We start from the raw sequence: 24,929 nt of genomic DNA, 5'->3' as shown, positions 1-24,929 counted from the left end.
AGTCAGTTTTTCTAATAATTCAGATCTCAGACAAATGTTGTTCAGTATTAGTAGATAGGCCAGCATCTCACTAAGCTGTGCCATTCACAAGCAGATATATAGACAGCGTTATCCGATGACACCATCATGAGGTAAGAATTTTTCAGTTTATTCAGATTGATTTCACAGGGCCATGGCGCAGCGCTGCTTGCTCAAAATTTATCAGTTTTCATGAGTTAAGATATTTAAAAAAATTATCATTTTTTATTTTATACGGGAAGGTTAAAAATATGAAATTTAATCCTGTTGGAGATGTAACATTGTAAAACAGTATTTAGTTCGCGTACATCGCGAGCCTGTAAAAGTAAGAGACGTAACAGTTGGATAAATAAACTACACATTGATCTTGTCAAAAACAGAGAAGTAATGTGTTATTTTCTTTTGTAGCCCTGTCCTCACTCGATATCCTGTTCCCTGGAGTTCCCTGTGGGTTCTCAATATATTGCATATAACGTGCAGTTGCGTACGAAACTGCACATAAACAAAGCTGTCGGCGAGTGCTGAGCCGTGCCGACTCGCATCGATCAATCGATCGTAAGATCGCAGTAGCGGGGCAAGATCTTCTCTGGTTCTCCACGCTAGGCGCTTTGACCGGCACGAAGGTTGAAAGCTAGGATTGGCGGATCGGATTGGAAGGAACACTTTCGAGGCGCGAGGCCGGTTTACCTCCGCTCTCTGGAGCTGATAGTAAACGGCTTTTGCAGAGCACAGACCTCACCCCGCGAAAACAGTGTTTTTGGTTGGCTATGGCGGCGATGGGACTCAGGAAATTTGCCTGTGCCGAGCGTGTGGAGATTTTGAGTGCCACTTCGCTACCGATTCATGAAGTATTTTTGTGAGATTCTTTCTGTGGCATCTGCGACTTATTTTTTAAAGTCGTAATGCTACGATTAGTTTCTCCTTCCTGGAAGGTCTGCTGTGTTTGCTGTTCATGGGGTTTGCTCCGAAAGAACTGAAGTTTACCTTAACTATGTTTCATTACAGACATTAGTCGCAACTGTTTGTGAAATGTGTGGAAGTTGCGTGGTCTGTGTTACAGAGCTAGTGGAAGTACATTAAGAGTAACTGCCTGTTTAAATTGATATTTCGAGTGACTTACCGTAAGCTATTTTGAGAGCAGAACTGTGTGTTGGTCTTCGTTTTAAATACAGTGAAGTCTAACTTCATCAGAGTGCATTTCATTGTATCCATTTTAGTGAAGCATTTGCAAGACGTTTTAGTGGGCTTAGTCTAATTTAGACAGAGTGCCTTTTTATTGTGATTATTTCTATCAAGCATTTGTTAAACATTTCAGTGGGGGGAGACTAATCACAGTGCCTTTTCACTGTAATAATTTTAGTGAAGTAATTGTAAAACATTTTGGTGGGGGTTGTTAGTTGCCCCTCCTTGAAATTTTATATGGTAAATCCTGTTAAACTAAGCTTGTATCTTTCGACTGTAGTTGTTAAGGGCAGCCTGGTAATCAAAGTTTGACATCTGAGATTTGGTTGCTTAGCTATTTGAAATAGAGGAGTCTACGTTAGTAAGAGCCGCCCGATTCGCTACTTACGGCTACTGTGTTACTGCAAAACATGTTAAAAGCCAGCGAGTTTGAATATTCTTCCATTTCAAAAATAGTGTGTAATGAGTGTTCCTGCTGCATATTCAGTACAAGTAACTGTTTGCCAAATAATTTTGGGGGCACGTAAGCTTTATTGGTTTTCTCATTCCTGTAATCACAGTGCTACCCAGATGTTAAGTGCTTTGTTGCTCATCACCATATTCGCTGATTCCGTAAACGTTTGTTTATTCTATTTATATTTGGTTCCTAAATGGAATTTAACGAAATGTGTGCCGCCCTTTGTAAAGCAGTGCACTGTTAGTAGTTTTTTAAGGTTGGATTTTAGTCTGTTGTAGTTCTCATTGTACGGGACATGGCTCATCCACCAGCACACCCGCGGGTGGCGAGTTCATACCGCCCACCCTGTCCTTCGGGTTATCCCGCCTGCCACAGGGCTGAATTGTATCCTTATAACTGCTCCTGGTTCTGAACTTACGTTACCAACGGACGTGAGGCATTGCTTATGTTACTACTACAGTTACCAATCTGCTGCAATCATTTAAAATACCAGGTGATCAAAAAGTATAAATTTGAAAACTTAATAAACCACGGAATAATGTAGATAGAGAGGTAAAAATTGACACACATGCTTGGAATTACATAGGGTTTTATTAGAATAAAAAAAAAAGAAAAAAAAACAAAGTTCACAAAATGTCCGACAGATGGCGCTGGACAGCAAAACGTCCGTAACTGCTACCGTGACGGGTGAGAGGTACGCCGATATGTTACAGAATCGCGTCATCCCCAGCCTGGCTGATAAACACCTGCTGGAACGTACGATGTTTATGCAGGATGGCGCTCCATCCCATATTGCTAGACGCGTGAAAGATCTCTTGCGCGCGTCGTTTGGTGATGATCCTGTGCTCAGCGTCCACTTTCGTCATGCTTGGCCTCCCAGGTCCCCAGACCTCAGTCCCTTCGACTATTGGCTTTGGGGTAACCTGAAGTCGGAAGTGTACCGTGATCGACCGACATCTCTAGGGATGCTGAAAGACAACATCCGACGCCACTGCCTCACCATAACTCCGGTGCTGTTCACAACATTATCCCTCGACTACAGCTATTGTTGAGCAATGATACTGGACATATTGAGCATTTCCTGTAAAGAACATCATCTTTGCTTTGTCTTACTTTGTTATGCTAATTATTGCTATTCTGATCAGATGAAGCGCCATCTGTTGGACATTTTTGATCTTTTGTATTTTTTTGGTTCTAATAAAGCCCCATGTCATTCCAAGCAAGTGTTTCAATTTGTACCTCTCTATTAAGTTTTCAAATTTATACTGACTTTTTGATCACCCAGTATTAATTTTGTAAATATTAAGGTTTTGATTATTAATATGTAGCTTGGCTAACTTCAGATACCTGTTAATGTTTGAGAATTTGCTTGGTTTATTAATTGTTTAAAAGCTCTGTTGTTGATGCCAGCTGATCTCATTTTCTCATTAGTATTCGACGAGTCGCTTAATTCCTTACTTACTTTTAAAGGCTATTTTACTGACGTCTTAAAGTTGTTGACTTTTATTTAAATGAAAAATTATGCATGGGTTTAACTGTGAACGATGCTTTCTTGCCTCCTGGCCCAGCCCTACCGCTGGCCAGCGTATTAATCTGCTTTGCGGTACTACGGCCAGTTCAAGGGCTCTGCCCGATCGATGGTGGCAACATATATGCTGCTGCTGGTGAACGTTAGACGGAAATCAACTGTGTGGGAGTCCCTGGTCGAAAATACCAAGATGCAAAACCGGTTGATTGGAAGTTTCACGGTATCTTAGAGCGTGCGCCTGGGGGCGGCAGTGGGAGCGTGGGATGGGGTGGAAGGGGGAGGGGGGGTGGGAGTAGCAGTCGGCGGCTCCCAAGTCAGAGGTTATGTACAGGACTATTACAAATGATTGAAGCGATTTTATTAATTCACTGTAGCTCCATTCATTGACATATGGTCACGACACACTACAGATACGTAGAAAAACTCATAAAGTTTTGTTCGGCTGAAGCCGCACTTCAGGTTTCTGCCGCGAGAGCGCTCGAGAGCGCAGTGAGACAAAATGGCGACAGGAGCCGAGAAAGCGTATGTCGTGCTTGAAATGCACTCACATCAGTCAGTCATAACAGTGCAACGACACTTCAGGACGAAGTTCAACAAAGATCCACCAACTGCTAACTCCATTCGGCGATGGTATGCGCAGTTTAAAGCTTCTGGATGCCTCTGTAAGGGGAAATCAACGGGTCGGCCTGCAGTGAGCGAAGAAACGGTTGAAAGCGTGCGGGCAAGTTTCACGCGTAGCCCCGGAAGTCGACGAATAAAGCAAGCAGGGAGCTAAACGTACCACAGCCGACGGTTTGGAAAATCTTACGGAAAAGGCTAAAACAGAAGCATTTCTTAAACAGGAGATTGGAAAACCGATGGATCGGTCGTGGTGGAGATCATGATCAACAATTCATATCATGGCCTCCACGCTCTCCCGACTTAACCTCATACGATTTATTTCTGTGGGGTTATGTGAAAGATTCAGTGTTTAAACCTCCTCTACCAAGAAACGTGCCAGAACTGCGAGGTCGCATCAACGATCCTTTCGAACTCATTGATGGGGACATGCTGCGCCGAGTGTGGGAGGAACTTGATTATCGGCTTGATGTCTGCCGAATCACTGAAGGGGCACATATCGAACATTTGTGAATGCCTAAAAAAACTTTTTGAGTTTTTGTATGTGTGTGCAAAGCATTGTGAAAATATCTCAAATAATAAAGTTATTGTAGAGCTGTGAAATCGCTTCAAACATTTGTAATAACCCTGTATATAAAGGAGCATGGTGAGGCTGGTGTTGTCTCGCTGTCCACCAGTTTGTCTGGACGGTGTTTTGCTGGTTCTAGGGAGGACTGTACGCGATGTGACTGTGAGTAATGCTTTGTACACAAGATTGCTCAAGGAAGCTTTCATGCATTGCAGGGTGGAATTACGAATCTTTGATGCTTATTATGCGTTTCATGGCTTAAAACAGTGGGTTGGTTTAGATGTGGCTTGTGGTACTTTGAAACTGTGTGGCTTGAAAGGGATCTGTTTTAACTCTCTTTCATCTTTCTCGATTTATGTTTCCTACTTATTACTTTTTCGAGTATTATTCAACAAGACCTCTAACATACGGACAGAGTGATTTAGTTCCACTGTTACTGAAGTATTGGTGATGCTGTTTCTCTCACTGAACGTTTTTGTGATATTGTTTTGGGATTTATTGTTACTGATTTTGAACCAGTAAGATTTCGATTATATTATTGTTCTCCTTTACAATTTTACTTAATAGTTTAGTTTGCACAATAGTTAAGTGATCGTTGCTAGTAAATGGTATCATTACAATGTTACAAATACGCATTTACATTCCCGCCGTGCGGAGTGGCCGCGTGGTTTAAGGCGCTATGTCACGGACTGCGTGGCCCCTCCCGACGGGGGTTCGAGTCCTCCCTCGGGCATGGGTGTGTGTGTTGTTCTTAGCATTAGTTAGTTTAAGCAGTGTGTAGTCTAGGGACCGATGACCTCAGCAGTTTGGTCTCTTAGGAATTCGCACACATTTGAACATTTTACATCTCCCAGTCACTTCCACTCTGCAGCCTATGTTGCTGCTAATGCTAATGCCACAGCACAAAAGGAAAAGCAAAATTAAAAACTTGAATCACACAATCAGAGCTGACAAATAAAAGTAAAATGAGCGCTGTGGATAGATACGCGTAACCTAAAGCACTTTTACTCGTATGATGTAGCCGAAAATGTATTTTGCGTGTTCATTATTTCGCCTGAAGCGATCTACTGGATTAACATAAACTGCTTGACTGTAAGGCCGGAGAATGCAACAGAATTTTATCACAAGTTACATCAGCACCTGCAGGCGCATGTTTTCATTTTAAATGTAAACTTTTTGTGAAGCGTTTTCCTTGGGCCTACATGTAGCCACTGACTTGATCCATTGCGCAAGCGGCTTTTAATTTTACTTTCTTATCGCAGGAAGAAAGTGGTCACCAATATCTCCGTGCTAGTATTCTTGTTCATCTCGTTGACCGCATGTGGAAGTACAATCTAATTTCAGTCGTTGATAGTGGCAGGACATGCGGTTTTTCGGTGACGAGAAATGTGGTAAAGAAAGGAATATCGTCAGTTCCTTGCAGTAACCAGTGCGGCAGGAAATGGCCATTCAATCTTTATTTGGTTTCGAGATACTGGTACCCATTAGTTTTTCCATTCTTTGGCAGAGCTGGTCAGTATAATCGATGCTAAATGTCGAAGTTATCGTAATATCCTTGGGTATAGTATAAAATAACGTGCCGCTATGGTCAGTTAACTATTAAGAATCAAAGGACGTGATATTTTGTGACTTTCATTGTCACTGTAGTTGACTCTTTCATCTGGTTGGTTCTCTAGTAACTTTGTTGTGTTGAATGTTACTGAAAATTCTCCATATTCAAACCACTGATACTTATAGACCGCACATATCGCTATCTGAGCCGTGTTGAGGTTAGAACCATTGTGGGAGATACGTGGTGGGTAGAGCAAAGCGGATATTTCTGGTATAAATTCAATGCGAAGTGGAGTTCAACCAGTCTTTCTCATTTACAGCTGAAATTTCTAATGGCTATAGTTTTAAAATTCTGCCACCTGAAATTGTAATAAACATGGTCTGAATAATTATTTTCTACAGTTCTTTCAGCCCATATTTTTTGCAAGCGCCAAAATTATATTTCCTTCACTAAATTCCAGCCTTTTGGCTACACTAATTCACCGCTTCCAAAGGACTAGACGACGAAATGACAGTTTGGAAGGAAAAATTAATTTTCAGGCGATCCCTCAAAAATGTGTTGAGAGTGGTTATTGGGTGTAGTAGGGTTTGGTGTATGATGGCGCTCGGCTTGCTATGATTAATAACTTTATTAAAATATCGTCCTCGACAATTCACAAAATACTAAATAACCCAATTTAATATGTACTTCAGTTACAGTTCCTAAAGCTAGAGCAGAAGAACAAAACAATAAAATTCCTTCAGCACAATGAAAACACTATTTAAATTAAACACCAACCCAGTAATTATGAAATTGGTACCCACAACAACACAGCAGTTCACAATAGACCATCTCTTGGCGAAAATACAATAATCACAAACGAAAATATTTCGTATCTACCCATTTAATACAAACAGTATATCAGTATAACAGCCTGACAATTGGGGTTTCTTACATTTACACTGAAATTAAATGTGGATCTACTAACCATTTCGACCAACAGCGACTCGCTGAAGCTACACCACTATCAACACCTAAAAATACTACATACACAAATTTAGCATTTACAGTTCTCTGCATAATAATTTTGGTTAGGGGCATAGCTTAGTAATAACAAGCTCAACATGGTTCTCATTTTGAAAAACCAAATACACACTAGCATGCTAGCGAACTTCAACACACCACACTTGTCGGCCCCTGTGGCCGAGCGGTTCTAGGCGCTTCAGTCCGGAACCGTACTGCTGCTACGGTCGCATGTTCGAATCCTGCCTCGTTCATGGATTTGTGTGTTGTCCTCAGGTTAGTTAGGTTTAAGTAGTTCTAAGTCTAGGGGACTGATGACCTCAGATGTTAAGTCTCATAGTGCTTAGAGCCAGTTGAGCACACCACACTGTACTCACGGTCCTTCCTTGTGGAATATGACTGACAATTAGTCGTTATATTCAATGCAGAGCGTGTGCCCTTCACTATACACTAATTTGCATCACTCAGCTGGCCTGTGTACCACTGTCGTCACTAAAGCATACTATTAGTGCCGGTCTTATAATCTCAAAGCCCCTGTCTACGTCTCCTCTACAGTCGCCGTCCTCTCACCCGGAAAAAGACACCAACCACTTTTCTGGCTAGCTAGTATCCACACTCAGCAGCCACGCCCGCATTGACCATTACTGAACTCCCAATCTTAGCCCCTCGACGCACCAGAAGGCTTCGTGTTGTCTGGCCACTAAGTCCTCTCGTTGGACCTGCAGCTGCAACTGCGCCCTCTGTGACACCTTTGGCCTGGTATGCTGATTAAGATGAGTCGGACCAATGCCTCAGTTATGGCCCAGCCGCCACGCGGAGTGGACGCGCGGTTTGAGGCGTCATGTCACGGACTGCGCGGCCCCTCCCGCCGGAGGCTCGAATCGTCTCTCGGGCATGCATGTGTATGTTGTTCTTAGCATAGGTTAGTTTAAGTAGTGTGTAAGTCTAGGGTACGATGACCTAAGTAGATTGGTCCCTTAGGAATTCACACACGTTTGAACATTTATGGCCCGGCGCCTCCGCACGACACGTCAGCTTTTGCTATCACGGCTACCGCCGGAGGCTCTTCTTGTAGCCGCTTCTCCAGTTCCGCTGTCCACACCTACAACCATAGCTCTCTACAGCACCATCGTCTGCCGCCCACAGTTCACAAAATGCCTTGCATCAACCACTGGCCACTCTGTAGGTTTCTCGACTACTGATCCATGGTCATGGCACTCACTTCCGGGAGATGTGTCCATGCTGGTACTTTAGAAGGTCCCGCGTCACCCCATTAAAGGACAGAGCCATGCTAGCTCAGCCACAACGCCGCTGACCGCACCTCCCCTGCCTAGCATTAGGGCGAGAGCAGCAGGTGGCTGAGCGGGCAGGAAGACGTGCCACGAATAAATTCGTGGTACAAGTGTGTGAAGCGTTCTTTTGTTTTTATAATAACTGAGAACCAATAACTGGTTTTTACACAAAACAAGTGTCGCGTTTTACTACACATACTGAAACACTGACAAGATATGAGGCAGAATACATTAGAAAAATTGATTGTTGAGGAAACTTTTGTATTAAGTCTGATAACATTGCCAACAATTAATGTAATTGGTTTCAGAGGACAGAGGCAATTATTTTACCTGGTAAAGCGTCACTTTGAGATGCATTTCTGATGCCTGAAAATCTTCACCTCCGGGCCTGCAGCCATGAGGTTCAGCAGTTTTCTTAAGTTAGCAAAAATGAATACAACGGAAAAATGAGCAGAACACTATGATGGTAGACCTAATAATGTAAGCAGTTCCCTTAGCAATGCCTTTGACACAGAGAAACTTCAGCAATATCGTAGTGATCTAATTTATGTACTGATTCAGAAAACATATTAATATTTTACTGCTAATATATACAATTGGATACACCACTTTCTGGTACTGACATTTTTCTTCCACCATCCTGACTATTAATGCTCTGTAATAGCATTTCTTATTCAACAAAACCCGAAAGCCGTTCGTTAAAAAGACACCTTTCAAGTTATTCGAAGTTTTGCAAAGACATTCTGTACCTGTGTTCTTGACTGTTAAGCATACTAAAGTCTTTGGCTGGAAAAGTGAAGGCATAAAGTTTTCTAGACAAAGACATTCTGCCTGCTGCACCGGCATTCTACATTCTGCCTTCTGCATTCCGTTTTGTGCTGGTGGTCACACTGAACACTCAAGCTTCTCGAAGCTGGCTTCTGGACGATGTATGCACTGGGTTGAGGCTACATTTCGATGGCCTGTTCCATGTTGTAGATTACAAGGATTATTGTAAAGTCGTGGATACGCTAGCGCAGCTCGGAGAAATGTTTATTTCCAACGCTTTCAGAGCTATAGATGCCAGCGACCTTGCCTCATTTAAAACACCAATCTACGACAGGTCACAAAGTTAAGCAACGCTGGGCTTAGCCGCTACTTGGAGGGTAGCCGTTCACGCATTGTTGGCAATTTTCCCTCTGCCTTTCAGCAAATGTGAAGAGTGGTGGTGGCATAAAATTCTTGATCACCAAACTCCCGGATTAAATTCCAAATCTCTCGTCAGTGCCACGCGAAGTGACGGTGATCCGTCCGTCAGTTGAGGACATTAAGCTCGGAGCTCATCTTGGTGCTATTCGAGAGGTGTAGGCCATGTGCCGGCACCAGGTTTCACCCCCTCCCTTTTCTCATCATCAAACAATGCAAACATGACATACACTACAGACACATTGTATTCATGTACACAGATCAGATACAGTTCACAAATCTCAGACTTCCCAAGGGAAAGTGTGCATGAAAGATAAGAAAAACCTTCCCAACTAGGCGGCGGAACCTGGTCCCCGGAGTGTCCTAGCCATCACGCTACGCGACTACTTTTTCTAGGGCTACTGATGATTGTCGGAAGGTCAGACTCAGCATACAGGAAAGTCAAAACAAACTTCGGTGAAATTAAAACCAAGGGTGGTAAAATTAAGAGAGCAACGGGAATTCCACTGTTAAAAGCAGAGGAGAAAGCGGATAGGTGGAAAGAGTACATTGTAGGCCGTAGGCCTCTATCAGGGGGAAGATTTGTCTGATGTGATAGAAGAAGGAACTGGAGTCGATTTAGAAGAGATAGGGGATCCAGTATTGGAATTTAAAAGAGTTTTCGTGGAGTTAAGATCAAGTAAGGCAGAAGGCACAGATAACATTCCTACAGAATTTCTAAAATCTGTAGGCGAAGTGGCAACAAACGACTATTCACGTTGGTGTGTAAAATGTATGAGCCTGGCGACATACCATCTGAGTTTCGGAAAAGCATCATCCACACAATCCCGAAGACGGAAAGAACTGACAAGTGCGAAAATTACCGCACAATCAGCTTAACGTCTCATGCATCCAAGAATAATATACAGAAAAATTGGGGTAAGCTGAAGGGAGAGATGGGTAACACACAATATGTAGCCAAAAGGGACTAATAAGAGTGGACGACTAAGAACGAAGCGCTCGGAGTAAAAACGGTGTAAGACGAGGATGTAGTCTTTCGCCTCTACTTTTCAATCTGTACATCGAAAAAGCAATGATGAAAAGAAAAGACAGATTCAGAAGTGGAATTAAAATACAAGGTGAAAGGGTCAGTGATACGATTCGCTGATGACATTGCTATCCTGTGTGAAAGCGAAGAAGAATTACATGATATGCTAAATGAAATGAACAATCTAATGAGTACAGAATATTGATTGAGAGGAAGAAAGACGAAAATAATGAGAAGGAGCAGAAATGAGAACAGTGAGAAACTTAACATGAGGATTGATGGTCACGAAGTAGATGAAGCTAAGGAATTGTGCTACCTAGGCAATAAAATAACCAATGACGGACGGAGCAAAGAGGACATCAAAAGCAGATTATCACTGGCAAAAAGGGCATTCCTGGCCAAGAGGTGTCTACTAGTGTCAAACACAGACCTTAATTGGCGTAAGAAATTTCTGAGAATGTACGACTGGAGTACGGCATTGCATGGTAGTGAAACATGGACTGTGGGAAGACCGGAATAGAAGAGAATCGAAGCATTTGAGATGTGGTGCTACAGGCGAATGTTGAATGAAGTGAAACATGGACTGTGGGAAGACCGGAGCAGAAGAGAATCGAAGCATTTGAGATGTGGTGCTATTGACGAAAGCTCTGATAAGGTAAGGAATAAGGGGGTTCTGCGCAGAATCAGAGAGGAATGGAATATGCGGAAAACACTGATAAGGAGAGGGGGCAGGATGATAGGACGTATGTTAAGACATTAGGGAATGACTTTCATGGTACTAGAGGGAGCTGTAGGGGCAAAAACTGTAGAGGAAGACAGAGATTGGAAAACATCCAGCAAATAATTGAAGACGTAGGGCGCAAGTGCTACTCTGAGATGAAGAGCTTGGCACAGGAGAGGAATTCTTGGTGGGCCGCATCAATCCAGTCCGAAGACTGACCAATGGTTCAAAGAGATCGACCTTGTTCCATGCCCACGGAAGAGCATCAGTATTTCAATATTATGTTTCCAGCGTTTTCAGGGCTACAGATGTACCTTCAGTCGTTTCCAGATTCAGCATCCATTGCTCAAAGAGAGAGATCTTGTTCAATGCTCACAGAACAATATCGGTATTTCAACTGTCCATCTGTGATATTAAAATGTGACATTCGTTACCTGACTACTGTTTTAATATCGCCCCGAGTATTCTAGAACGTATGGATTTTTCTTCGGTTCTGATTATCATGTTTTGTGGAATTGTGTACCACATGATCAATCCATAATAGGACAGATATAATTTTATTATTGCCACTGTTTATTGAGTTAATGATTAATAAAGGTATATCCTGAAGCACTTTGGATTCAGCCAAAAACCCCCCCTCTCCAACCATTAACAAAACTCCCTCATGTTCTTATCTGTTTCCATGTGCTCTTATATTTTCCCGTCAGACAGTATTTGATCTGAGAACAAGTTATCAGTTACATTTTGTCTTCAGCAGAATTATTTGTCAAAAAGCAGAATTGTTTGAATGCATATTACAGCCAATAAGATAAGTCAGTGTTGGCGAGACTTCGAACTGTTCCAGACTACGTACAACGAGGCTGTTATATTTCGTATTCTTCTTGTAGACAGACGTTAGACTCGAAAAAAGTAATCAACCCGTAAGAGAGGTCACACACACAGTTATGAACCGTGCCAGGAAAGCACAGGTTGAAATAGTAAGCTTGCACCCTTTCGAACATTCTTTCAACTTCCCCTCTGCTTTCCCATTACCCAATAATATCTTTTCCTACTTGTGTATATTTCAATTAAACGGTGGCAAATAGCGTAAATAATTATTTTTGAATCAAAATTTTGTATTAAAGGGGAAAACTTTCATGGCATTTTACTGAAGTCCTATGTTTTATCTACTCAGTTTAGCTCAAGAAAAATAGAAGGTTTCACTAGTCATGTTCCTCAGAGTTTTTACGAAATAATTTGTACTTGTTTAAGATGGAATGAGGTAACGGTTTTTGTTGTTTCGTCTTTTTTTGTCAAGGAGCTAAACACGGAGGAAAATCAAAAATTGATGACGCAGCATCAGCTCCAGTTTCCTTTCAACATTAAAGGATTCATTGTTAAAACAATGAGGTGCGGGGGTGGATTGAGGGTTCAGTTGCGGCAGGAGGGGGAAGGGCATGGGTTAGTGGGTTATAGGTTGTTACTATCTCCCCGTCTCCCTACCAAATATTCATGCCATTTCCCTCTCACCTCCCGCCCCCCCCCTCCAATTTTATAGTGCCACGGATGCCTACGATTTTATATAATTATAATAATAGTATGTTTAAAATGTTCCAATTTAATAATAATAAACATAGCTTTAGCATCACATCCATGAAACGGCAGTTCAAAGTTCAGAGAAATATAGCAAGTGAAAGGCATTTGTCTGAACATTTCAGAAGTATCAGTGTCATGAGTTCAATTTACGACCTGTTACGAGAGCAAACTTTGACAACGTTATAACACAATGTAAAATCGAAGTGTGTGCTCCCCATATCATAGTTTCGCCGAGCAATATGGCTGTGACGTTTCAAAGAGAGGAATTTTGATCTTGACAGCGGTATCACCTATGGTACACACAACTGGCGTATGGTTGCTTGGGATTGGGAGGACCGGGCAAAATAAGAACTGAACATCATTCGCATCAAGATTTTTATTAACACTCCTCGAAATGGTTCAAATGGCTCTGAGCACTATGGGACTTAACATCTGAGGTCATCAGTCCCCTAGACTTAGAAGTACTTAAACCTAACTAATCTAAGGACATCACACACATCCATATCCGAGATAAGATAAGAACCTGCGACCGTAGCAGCAGCACGGTTGCGGACTGAAGCGACTAGAACCGCTCGGCCACAACGGCCGGCAACACTCCTCGGGAAACGTAACTTTACCAAATAAGTCAACAGGACCTTGACATATTAAGACAAAACAATCCACTTAGATACAACAATTTAAGAATCATTACTGATAATCAATAAAACAATCTCTTCAGAGGTTAAGAACAAAAGTCAAGAATGCCTCAAATAAGAGTGTTTTATAACAAGTGCAACAAGATAGGAAAAGTCTCCAAAACAGACAGTCAATAAACATCTTTACAACGTGTGTGACTAAAATACAACAAATAATTCAGGCCCACCTAAAAGGAGTTCATTAAAAGGCAACCAAAACAATTAAAGCTGCTTGATACGAAACCACCACACACGGGCCATGTGATCAAGATAAAAGACCACGAAATTACTTAAGGGAGGCCCGATATGCTGCTCACTACACTCCTCTTCTAAACAGCCAGTGGGTACATGGCCCAAGGCATAAACGTACAATGACAGCCTGATGAACAGAACTTTTAAGTAAAATAAATAAAAACTTAGGTAATCGGACTACACACTGCCAGCGTAGACGAAACAACTGTGATAAGTTGCTGAAAGATAATAAGGTAAGTGGGCAAGGCAATCACCCCCAATTACTTGTGATGGTAAAGAAGTTCAGCAGCCAATCGAAATTCAACTTCAAATCACGCCACGAGGCGGAAACGTACATATTTAACCGTCGCGCGGGACGGAAAACGTTGTCGGAATTAAGACACGAACAGCTGGCTGATGAACCTCACCTATGTTAAACACAAGCGTGACTTGGAAGTATAACTATCCAAAATACATGCAACAAGATTTCCCTCCATGAGACACATAAATATAAAAAGTTTTTCAAAGCTTCAAAAATTTAATACACACAGACAAATCACAATTCTGTGACCGTTACCACACTGTAGCTATTATGTTTTCTTACGAGCGACACGCTGCTCAAATCGCCTCGCCGGACACAGGAACAGGGAATACTAACAGGAGGAGTTTGAACCGAATTTGACATAGAGGCAACAAGAGACAAACATGAGCAGGAACTGAACCATTCACAATTATCACGCTCACAGCGGGCAGCGAGATCAGTCCTTCACAATGCCGCGTGGTCTCGGCACTGGAGCAACGAACTAGAAGTAGCTTACCGAGCATCCGAAGCCGCTGCTCGGTGACAGACGGTGGCCAAAGGAATGATGCGTTCACTCCTGTATCCAGTGCAAGTCCCTCCTGCCCGGAAGATGCTGAGCCACACAAACTTGGAAGCCACACGGTAGTAAAACAACAGCCAGCCCGTTGCCTTCAGACCTGCGTTGTCCGGGCTGTTTGACTCAGTTCCTCTCTCGGAAGAACGGCCTCAACGCCACTCACGGCAAACGTGCTACGCCTCCTTCACGCCAGAGATCGTGCACCAAGAGACGAGCTATAGATCGCGCAATAGTTCCGCCTAGATTCGTGATGACAGTCGTTCCTTTACTTTTTTTCTTCACTAAAGCATCTCTTCTTTTCTGTATCCTATTACGCAGCTTCCTGTGGTTTTCCAGGTGTACCCACTCACTAACTAGCCGAATCGTACAGAGATACGACAAAACTATGGAAACGCCGCAGAAATGTATCTTTGAACATAAATGCAGATGGTAGTCAAGCCTGCAGATGGCGCTGTTGTATTTGACCTCTAACGACACCTATGAGATGTCCGCAATACGTTGCAAGCGCCAGTCCTGATCAGAACAACGTGCTATGTAGTTGTGAGTGCATTATGTCGAAGCTAACTGAATTCGAACGTGAGCATATTGTTTGGTGCTAGTACGGTGGGTGCTTCCGTAACCAAGACAGCCGGTGTTCGGTGTTTCAAGAGGCACCGTATCCAAAGTTATTAGCCCTTACAGGGAAAACGGAAAATTATCATCTGCTAAGTCACAACGTGGACGAAAGTGTGTGTTGAGTAATCGTGACGGCCGTTGAGAGGATTGAGACGTAAAACAAGAATACGACAGCTGTAAAAGTCACTGTAGAGCTGAATGTCGCACTCGCGAACCCTGTCAGCACCAAAACAACACGAAGGAAGTTCCAAAAGCAGGGAATTGCAGGGCGAGCTGCAATTCCGGAAGCAAATGCTCGTAACAGGAAATCGTGGTAACGAAGCCATGAAACTTGGATTATGAAGCAAAGGAAGAATGGCATTTGGTCATATGAGCCTTGTTGGACATTGTTTCCAACTTCTGGCCGTGTTTATCTCCCAATAATAGAACATGACTGGACTAGGTGACGATTCGGGCAGCCATATCGTGGTATTCCTTGGGCCCCATGGTTACTGTGCATGGTCACATACTTGCCAAGGATTATGTGACCATTCCGACTGAACGCGTCCATCCCGTGGTACATTGTTTATTCCCCATTCGTGGTGCTGCGTTCCAGGACGGTAGGGCCACTGTTCACACACCTTGCATCATCCAAGACTGGTTCTGTAAGCACGAGGATGAATTGTCACATCTCCTCATAGTCACCAGTCGTCAGTATTATTGAGCCTTTGTGATCTACTTCGTAGAGAAGGGTGCGTGATCGCTATTACCTGGATTTTCAACTTGGGGAGAATGGTATAAGATTTACTTGAAAACTATACAGGATTTGTATTTATCAATTCAGGTGACTGGAGCCTGTTTTGAATGCTAACAGGTTTACTGCACAATATTAGAGATGATAATGCGCTGTGTTTGCGGTGTTTTCATATTTTTGTCTGACTCCTGTATTTGTTGTTGACGACAGGTACAGTCAGCTTATGAATGTGCACATCTCCGTGGGTGTAATGTTACCGACCACACTGTAAGCGCGCGACCGCTACGGTCGCAGGTTCGAATCCTGCCTCGGGCATGGATGTGTGTGATGTCCTTAGGTCAGTTAAGTTTAAGTAGTTCTAAGTTCTAGGGGACTGATGACCTCAGAAGTTAAGTCCCCTAGTGCTCAGAGCCATTTCAACCATTTTGAACTTAACATCTGAGGTCATCAGTTCCCTAGACTTAGAACTACTTAAACCTAACTAACCTAAGAACATGACATACATCCATGCCCGACGCAGGATTCGAACCTGCGCCCGTAGCAGCAGCGTGGTGCCGGACTGAAGCACCCAGAACCGCTCGCCCACAGCGGCCGGCAGTAGTCTATGCATTGGCTTGAATTGCGAATTTATAAAATACACAGAAATATAATGATAAATGAATAATTTGATATCAAGGATTCTATTCTAACACCTGTAATTGATATAAACGGCAGAGAATTGTGCTGAATAATGTTTATTCAAGAAATGACATCTCAAATATACGGGAAGTGGTCCTACGAAATTCAATATCCTTATCAAATGCAGTATGGTTACGCTAAAAACGTTACGAGAGTGGTAGCAAAATCCCCAAACTCAACAAAGATTCGCGAAACTAAGGCCTTTTCGTAATCGCAATACGCGAAAGACTATCCAGCTCAAAACAGATCAGAGTTCAACATGATGAATCACAAATCAAAACACGCAGTACGAAGAATAATATCTCATACTCGGTCTTTTATCCATTCCGTAAATTAAACGGCAAAAGTTTAGAGTCCTACTCTGCAGCACATTCAGACCTCTCAAAAATACTGGGCCGTTCGCTGCCCAGCATCAGTCACCTATAGGACTGAATCAGGCACGTTACCACAGGCAAGTCTGCCTTCTAGCACTCGACATAAAGTGTCCAAAAAAGCCCCTTGAACGCAACAGTCGAGAACTTCCCATCTCCATTCGACTCCAGCAATGTTCCGCCACTGTCCAACTCTCATTGGCTGAAGGCCATCCCCACAATAGTACATCGTTCACAAGCTCTAAAGACACGGTCTGATTCAGCATGACCACTTTCCTGCAATACATTATAACAATATTTAAATAAAACAAATGTTATAAACATTCGGTGGCATTCAGACCATTTACAATAAACATAAGTAAATGTCTGTCCATAAGTAAATATGCCAGTATTCTTTCGCAAGTGCGCTCACGTTAAACGAATTGTCTGTAAATATTATTTAAACAATTATTTATGCCTTCTTGACAGAAGGCGCCTTTTGGTTCTCTTTTTAACTGTAATGTCCGCTGGCACATGCGACTGAATACTTTTCAATTAGCACAGTTTTTTAATATCACTTGCAATCAACATTTAAACAAACTTACTGGCAAAACTGTAAACTGTTCATTTAATAAAAATACAAGTATAGCAATACGTGAGGTACTGACACTATGTTCATTTGCTGTGTAAATATGCAGAACACGATGTTCTGACAAACATTTGCGTAACGAAAAAGATGTAAATAAAGTGGCTACAGATACGTACCTTTTAGGGATGATAGCTGTAGTGCAATGCCATCATCAGAGATATCACATGCTGAAATCACATGAAGCATTTAAAAGTTGTTTATTCAGAGGTTCATTGTGTAAATGTTTATTCACTGTGAGATATTAACTTCTGTCTTAAAGATCTTAAAATGATGTGGTGTCGTTGGATGCGCCTCATTTATCTGAGATCGCCAGGAATTCAGATTTGCATTCATATTTGGTTATAAATTATTGCAACCGGCCGCAGTGGCAAAGTGCTTCTAGCCGCTTCAGTCCGGAACCGCGCTGCTGCCACGGTCGCAGGTTCGAATCCTGCCTCGGGCATGGATGTGTGTGATGTCCTTAGGTTAGTTAGGTTTAAGTAGTGCAAAGTCTAGGTGACTGATGACCTCATATGTTAAGTCCCATAGTGCTTAGAGCCATTTATAAATTATTGTAGACTCTTATAGATCTGTAAGAAGCCATCTTCAAGTGTCTCACACTGCACAGTTTTCTGGAGTCGCCTTGCTCTCAATGACTGGCAGCCTCCCAGAGGTTACCTAAATATGGAGTCTTTGTCATTAGAGATTTACTTCAAAAGTAATGGGATGAAGTTAATTTTAATTTTAATAACCAACAGCCTCAGTTGCAATGTTTAGCTAGATTTACCTAGGTTTCAGTCGAGATAACCCAGCGTTCTTCAGAATAAAAGTAAGTACTGTTTGGCCGGCCGGGGTGGCCAAGCGCTTAAAGGCGCTGCAGTCTGGAACCGCGCGACCGCTACGGTCGCAGGTTCGAATCCTGCCTCGGGCAGGGATGTGTGTGATGTCCTTAGGTTAGTTAGGTTTAAGTAGTTCTAAGTTCTAGGGGACTGATGACCTTAGAAGTTAAGTCCCATAGTGCTCAGAGCCATTTTTTTTTAAGTATCGTTTGTCCATAGTGGACATCTTCAAGCTAAAACTACAAATCGATAAATTATCGTCAGACTGTAAAAACTTATCTGAAACTGCCTCGGCCCCACTTCGTGACCACGATGCGGTAGCCACTAGTGTTCCAGTACTGTTCCAGTACAGCACTCGTGGCTGCCGCATCGCGGTCGCGAAGTGGGGCCGAGGCAGTTTCAGATAAGTTTTTAAAGTCTGACGATAATTTATGGATTTGTAATTTTAACTTGACGGTCTCCACTACGTACAAATGGTACTTACTTTTATTCTGAAGAAGGTTGGGTTATCCCGACTGAAACCTAGGTAAATCTATGTAAACATTGCAATTGAGGCTGTTGGTTATTAAAATTAAAATTAATATTTATACAGTTGCTGACAGGGCCGCGAAATGTTGAAAATATTTATGATGGGATGAAGATTATTTGCTGGGACTAAGGAAAAGAGCGAGGCAGGATTAGATAACTTGTTGTGCTCGTTGGATTAGCGGTTTTTCTTTTTAGTCCTCGGTTCTGGTACTACATCTATGATTTGTTGCCGTCTCGAGGCCTGAAGATGGGATAAGAGTTGATCAGGGCTAGGTCTTTCTTGGAAACGATGGCTGCCTAACCGAAGTCGTATGGTTGGTGGGGAAGAGAGGGTTTAGGAGTATCGGGATTGGTGAAGGGATATAGAAGTTTGTGGTGCGGCTACGTACCATTTCGCAGAGATTTCACTAACATGTCCCTCAACCATTTTCGCGGCTTGCGGGTTGTCCGGCAGCGGCAGGTGGTCGCGTTTGGCAACATCTTCTGCAGCGATAGCAGCGACCTGTGCTGCTTCTTCCTCCTCTTCTTCCAGCTGCTGTGCCGCCTCCTCCGTCTCCTCGACCGCCTCTCCAGCAACCTGCGTTTCCGCGTCGGCCAGGGAGGCGGTCGTCTGGGTTTCCGCATCTGCCCCCTCTCTGGTGGTGGTCGGCGCGTCTTCTTTGCGAGTCGCAATGGCCAAGGCTTCCGTCGGTTGCCACACCTGACGGCGCGCCTCTTCCAGTTCCGCCCTCTCCTCCACCATGGCGGATTTGAGCACGGTGACGGCGCCGTCAGTGGCTTTCCGTAATAAGTCACGGAAACCATCGCCGTCGTCTTCTTCGCGGCGGTGCGGCCCTCTTCCACTTCTTGGATGGGGGGGGGGGGGGGGGGGCGCAGCCTTGTCTTGTTGCGCCACCTCTTCAGTTTTAGCAGCCTCCGTCTTCTTGTTCTGCTTGCTCCAATTCTTGATATAGCTGCAGCGACGATGATTTGTAGCATGTACGCCACCACGGCTGACGCACTTCGGAGCAGCTTCCCGCGGCTTATTGGAGTCGCGTGTGTAGTATGCCTTTGCACACTTCATGCACGCAACCGTGTTGCCACAGGACTTTGCTACATGGCCAGGCTGTTGGCACTTGTAGCACTGCTGCGTCTTCTTCTTCTCGCTCTTCTTTCCGGTTCGTACTTCTTCGGCCAGGTGCTCCAGTAGGACGGCGAGAAGGCGGGATCTTGACTTTGCCTCCCTTGCCACGTCCAGCCATCTCTGCGACGTATAAGAGTGGCAAGAGCGACAGCGGTTCCTGGAGTACTTTCTGCACAAAGGCAATGCGAGCAATCATCCGTCCAAATTTCCATCTCTGGGGTTTATCCGTTTCCGGTGACGCGCTCGTTGTCTCTGCATGTGGCTTGCCGGAAACGGTCTGCTAGCCGGGCTGGCCGCGGCGCGCACTGTGGCTTGGGGCCACTAGCGTCCAGCAGTGAAACAGTTTCATCTGACCTCATACCAATACTGTGCGACCGATTAGCTCGCCTAAATAAGCGTAACGTCACAATTCTGCAGTTCGTAGAATTTAATCAAATGACAGGCAAACGAAGAGTCCCAAATCATATCATTGTTTCATGTAAGAAAGTGTGTCATCAACAGGTGCTACAAATTAACATTGCATGCAGCCCATGAGTCTCGACGCCTGTACTTTTGCCAATAGTTAATTCTTAATATGTCAAAGTTAAAGCAATTACAGCCCTCCGTTACAAAATTTAAGTGTTTTGACCAGGTTTCAACACTTCTATGAGTGCCTTTATCAGAAATTAAATATTCAAATTGGCCTATAACATAAGTACAAATTTATGGGAAATTTTTTTTATATACAAGTGTAAGCACTGACTAACAGAACAAGAAAGAAACAGTACTTACATGTCACGTATAAGATAAATATCAAGCGAGGTGCTTAATCCACTCCGTGTTATTCAAAGCTATTTTCAGGCGTATCATCATGAAACAGGATCCGTACTTTGACTGACGGTGAAATGAGGACCACTTGCCATTGGGGGCTCAGTATCAGTCGCACTTTTCTGAGAGTGTTCTGCGGTGTAGTCAATGGTGCGTTAACTAGACGTGTTGTCTTAAAGTATCGCGTTACAGGGCGTTCGTGTGGAGAGATTTTAATTTCTCTACTGCATCCACATCTATGCGAGCACCTGTGCTCCGTACACCGCCTTACTTGTGGCAGCGGGTACTTATAGTGCCACTAGCGTTTTTTGCCATCCGCGAATGGTACGTAGGAATAACGACCGACGGTAAACCACATCATGAGCTGTAATTTATCTGATTTTCTAGTCGTATTCGTTCTGTGAAATGTATGCGAGAAAAGTCTTGTAATTTGTTTCCAGACTTTTCTTGGAACGTAAGCTCTTCGAAATTTTAAAGCCTCCCCTTGATATACAACGCCTCTCCTGCGAAGTCTGGCACTGGAGTTCGTTGAGCATATACCCAACACTCTCGCAATTAATAAACAATTTGGTGTCAAAACATGACGCTCATCTTTGGATCTTCTACCTTTCTTATTAATCCAAACTGGTAACGAATCCAGAATGATGAGCAAGACTCAATTACCAGTCGAACGTTATTGTGTGAGAGAGTGCGGTAAGTATCACCCGGAAGTTGTAATGCTACACTGACGAAACTTTTTCGGTGTTATCAGTGGTCCATCAGCGGTTGGTAAAGAAAATTTCATTTAGCCCCTACTTGTGTTCTTTAATTTTTTTAAAGGGAGTGCCAAAACTGACTGAGAGGCAAGGTGGAGAAAACTGAGGATCGTAGTGTGATAAAGTTGCTGCATTTGGAGGTAACAATGTCCGGGAAATCCATAATGAGATGTCAGCTACTTCTGGAAATGATTCTCCATCTTATGGCACTATTGTGAAGTGGAAAAGGAATTTCCAAACTGTTCACAAGTCTCTGACGCACAAGCCAAGTGCAAAAGTTACCTGGGTTGGGTATCATACTTTCTGATTTTTGGGACAGTCGTGGAATCAACCTCACAGACTACCTTTCCAAATGTTAAACCATCACTGGCAGAAACAACACCGCTCTTATGGACAAGATACGAGAAGCGGTATGCTCTCCAGGGGCGTTCGTCTTCTCGCTGACAATGCACTGACTCATTCATCTCGCTTTACAGTTGAGAAAACGATGGCATGTGGCTTTGAGACTTTGCAGCGTACGCCTTATTCTCTCGATATCGCACCCAGAAATTAAGAGTCTGTTGTGCGGTCCTATTACGACAACACAGATGACGTCATCAGTGAACTGGAAGAGTAGTTGAAGACAAAATCTGCAGACGTTTACAATCAAGGTAATTGGAAGGTCACGAAACGCTGCGAAAAGTGCATACGAGGGTTGGAACTTTAATAGAGACAACTATTTATGTACAGCTCGTACAAGATAGATACGTGTTTCAAAGTTTTACTGACATACAAAGTAGTCACGAGCATTGTATATAACCCGTTGCCAGCGATGTGGAAGACGTAGGATATTCTTAGCAGTGCCAGTTGTATTGACAGTTCCAGCGGCGCGGTGTATTGCCCGACGAATTTGTAGCAGTTCTGAAGCGAATGCCGTGAAGTATTTCCTTCAGTTTAGAAAACGAGTTGAACTTCGAGGGCTTAAGTCAGGAAGTACAGTAGGTGGTATAGCACTTAGCAGCCCCATCAGGCAATCAATTCAGTAACAGCTTGCACTGTACGTGCTTGAGCATTGTCCTGCAAAATGATGGTCAGATCCTGCAGAAAGTGTCATCATTTCTGTCTCTAAGCTGGTCGTAGGTTGTGTTCCAAAAATGAACAGCACAGAGACAGAAATGATGACACTTTCTGTAGGACCTGACCATCATTTTGCAGGACAATGCTCAAGCACATATAGTGTAAGCTGTTACTGGTTTGTTTGACTGATGGGCTGCTAAGCGCTGTACCACCTACTTCGCTCCCCTGACGTAAGCCCTCGTGAGTTCAACTCGATTTCTAAACTGAAGGAAACACTTCACGGCATTCGCTTCAGAACTGCTACAAATTTGTCGGGCAATAGACGGCGCCGCTCCAACTGTCAACTGGCACTGCTAAGAGTATCCTACGACTTCCACATCGCTGGCAACGGGTTATACACAATGCTGGTGACTACTTTGAAGGTCAGTAAAACTTTGAAACACGTATCTATTTTGTACGAGCTGTAAAGAAAACGTTGCCACTATTAAAATTCCAACCCTCGTATGTGGATGCTGACTACGTAGAGAAGAATTATCAACAAATCAACACAACTTCTCTATCACATTCAAGTGTGGTAACTAGGATTTTACGATAACTCCTCGTAAGTCACTTCTTTTGTAGACGATTTATATTTTCTTAAGATTCTTCATATGAGTTTCGGACTGGTATATTTTTCCTACAATTTGTTCCTGTTCTCATTTCACATTAGGCCGCACCGAACAATTACTGCTACGTGTTTTAAGGCTGTGGTACTGTTTCCAGCGATTTGTCATCGATATTGTAATCGAACAGAACTGTATTTTGTCGCTTATTTGTGCACAATACGTTACACTTATTTACGTCCAAGATCAAATGAATCGTCGATTCTTTGCAGTTCGTCGTGCATTTCGCTACAGCCCTGTACGCAACTTCATCGTCCAAAAACACTCATGCAGCCCCCGACGTTTGCAACGGTGCTGTAAGGGTCTCTTGGCATACTACCGAAATTAGCACTACGTCTGTCAATTTCGTCTTTGTTGAGTATAAATCGAGTCACAGATCTAGTTCAATATTAAGTAAGCCTGTTTTTTATTATATTAATTGAACTCAAATAACATGCCATCAACGTGGGAGTCGTTGTCTATAGCGCTCTGAAATTTATGGACGAGGAGAACAGCTGAGTTTCGCGAGATCGTTTGCGGAATCTATGTCTCCGCGGAGGATGATTGCAAAATCCTTAACGTATTACACGTCACCATCTCCAACAAACTAAAATATGAAGAAATATTCGAATTTTTAAAATTATGCTATAAATTTTGCAAAATGTACGTATATGGTTAAAACTGAAGTTCAATTTATAAAAATCTTTGTTACTTGAAACCAATTTCCTTTTGAATGCGCTAAGAAAATGACGTACGTAAGAAACACAAGCACTGTTCACCGAATTTTCTCGGGCTCGCAGCCTTGTCAGGTGCTTTGAAGCCGTACAGCTATCGGTCGAATTCTCCTCCTGGCTAATGTAGAATGGCTGTATGGCGGCGGCCGCTTCTTCTATTCACAACGTGTGTGTGTGTGTGTGTGTGTGAGACAGAGAGAGAGAGAGAGAGAGAGAGAGAGAGTTCGAGGAAGAGATAGAGCGTGCGAAGGGATTTGAGAGAAGATAAGTATATCTCTATCCTGTTCCTCATTACCGACCCCATATGCGCGTCGTACATTTTCGTGAGCTCTTTTCGCTGTACAATGAAGCCGTTCGAGAAGAACCGCGCTTTTATCGCCTGCGTGCTCTTGCACCTTGGGCACTGGACCAAGGGCGCGTAATCTGAGGAGTGCGTGGCGTTTATTTTCGCAGACCCGGAAGGTGAGGACAGTGGATCCTGCGACCTCCCGTGAGAACGAGTGGCCGGCATTGGCGACAGAATTAGCTACGCGGCGACAGCGTGCGTCGAGAGGCTTCAGACAGTTTCCTGCGGCGCGGTGAACAGCAGTTTGACGTCAGTCAGTAGGTAACGCGATCTGCCTAATATGCACTCGGCTTCCTTTGTTAGCTTACACCTTCATTTTTTTTCACCTTGTATTTAAATGCTCTACAAGGAAGCACTACCGAACGAAGTGACACAGTGTTTAACACTCCTGAGTCCCAATCAGGAGGACCATGATTCGATCCAAATTTAGGATTTACACGGTTTCCTAAAATTGTTTAACGTGAATTCCGGGAAAGAGCCTGCATTCAGGTACATTCTTTTTCTTTCTTTCTTTTTTTTACAAATAAATTTTATTTGTGATGAAAACAAATTTCGTTAAATGTTTAATGATGCTAGCAATAAAAATTT

The sequence above is a fragment of the Schistocerca americana genome, chromosome 2, assembly GCF_021461395.2.
Source record: "Schistocerca americana isolate TAMUIC-IGC-003095 chromosome 2, iqSchAmer2.1, whole genome shotgun sequence".
Classification (NCBI taxonomy): Eukaryota; Metazoa; Arthropoda; class Insecta; order Orthoptera; family Acrididae; genus Schistocerca; species Schistocerca americana.
This window is presented reverse-complemented; position numbering follows the sequence as displayed.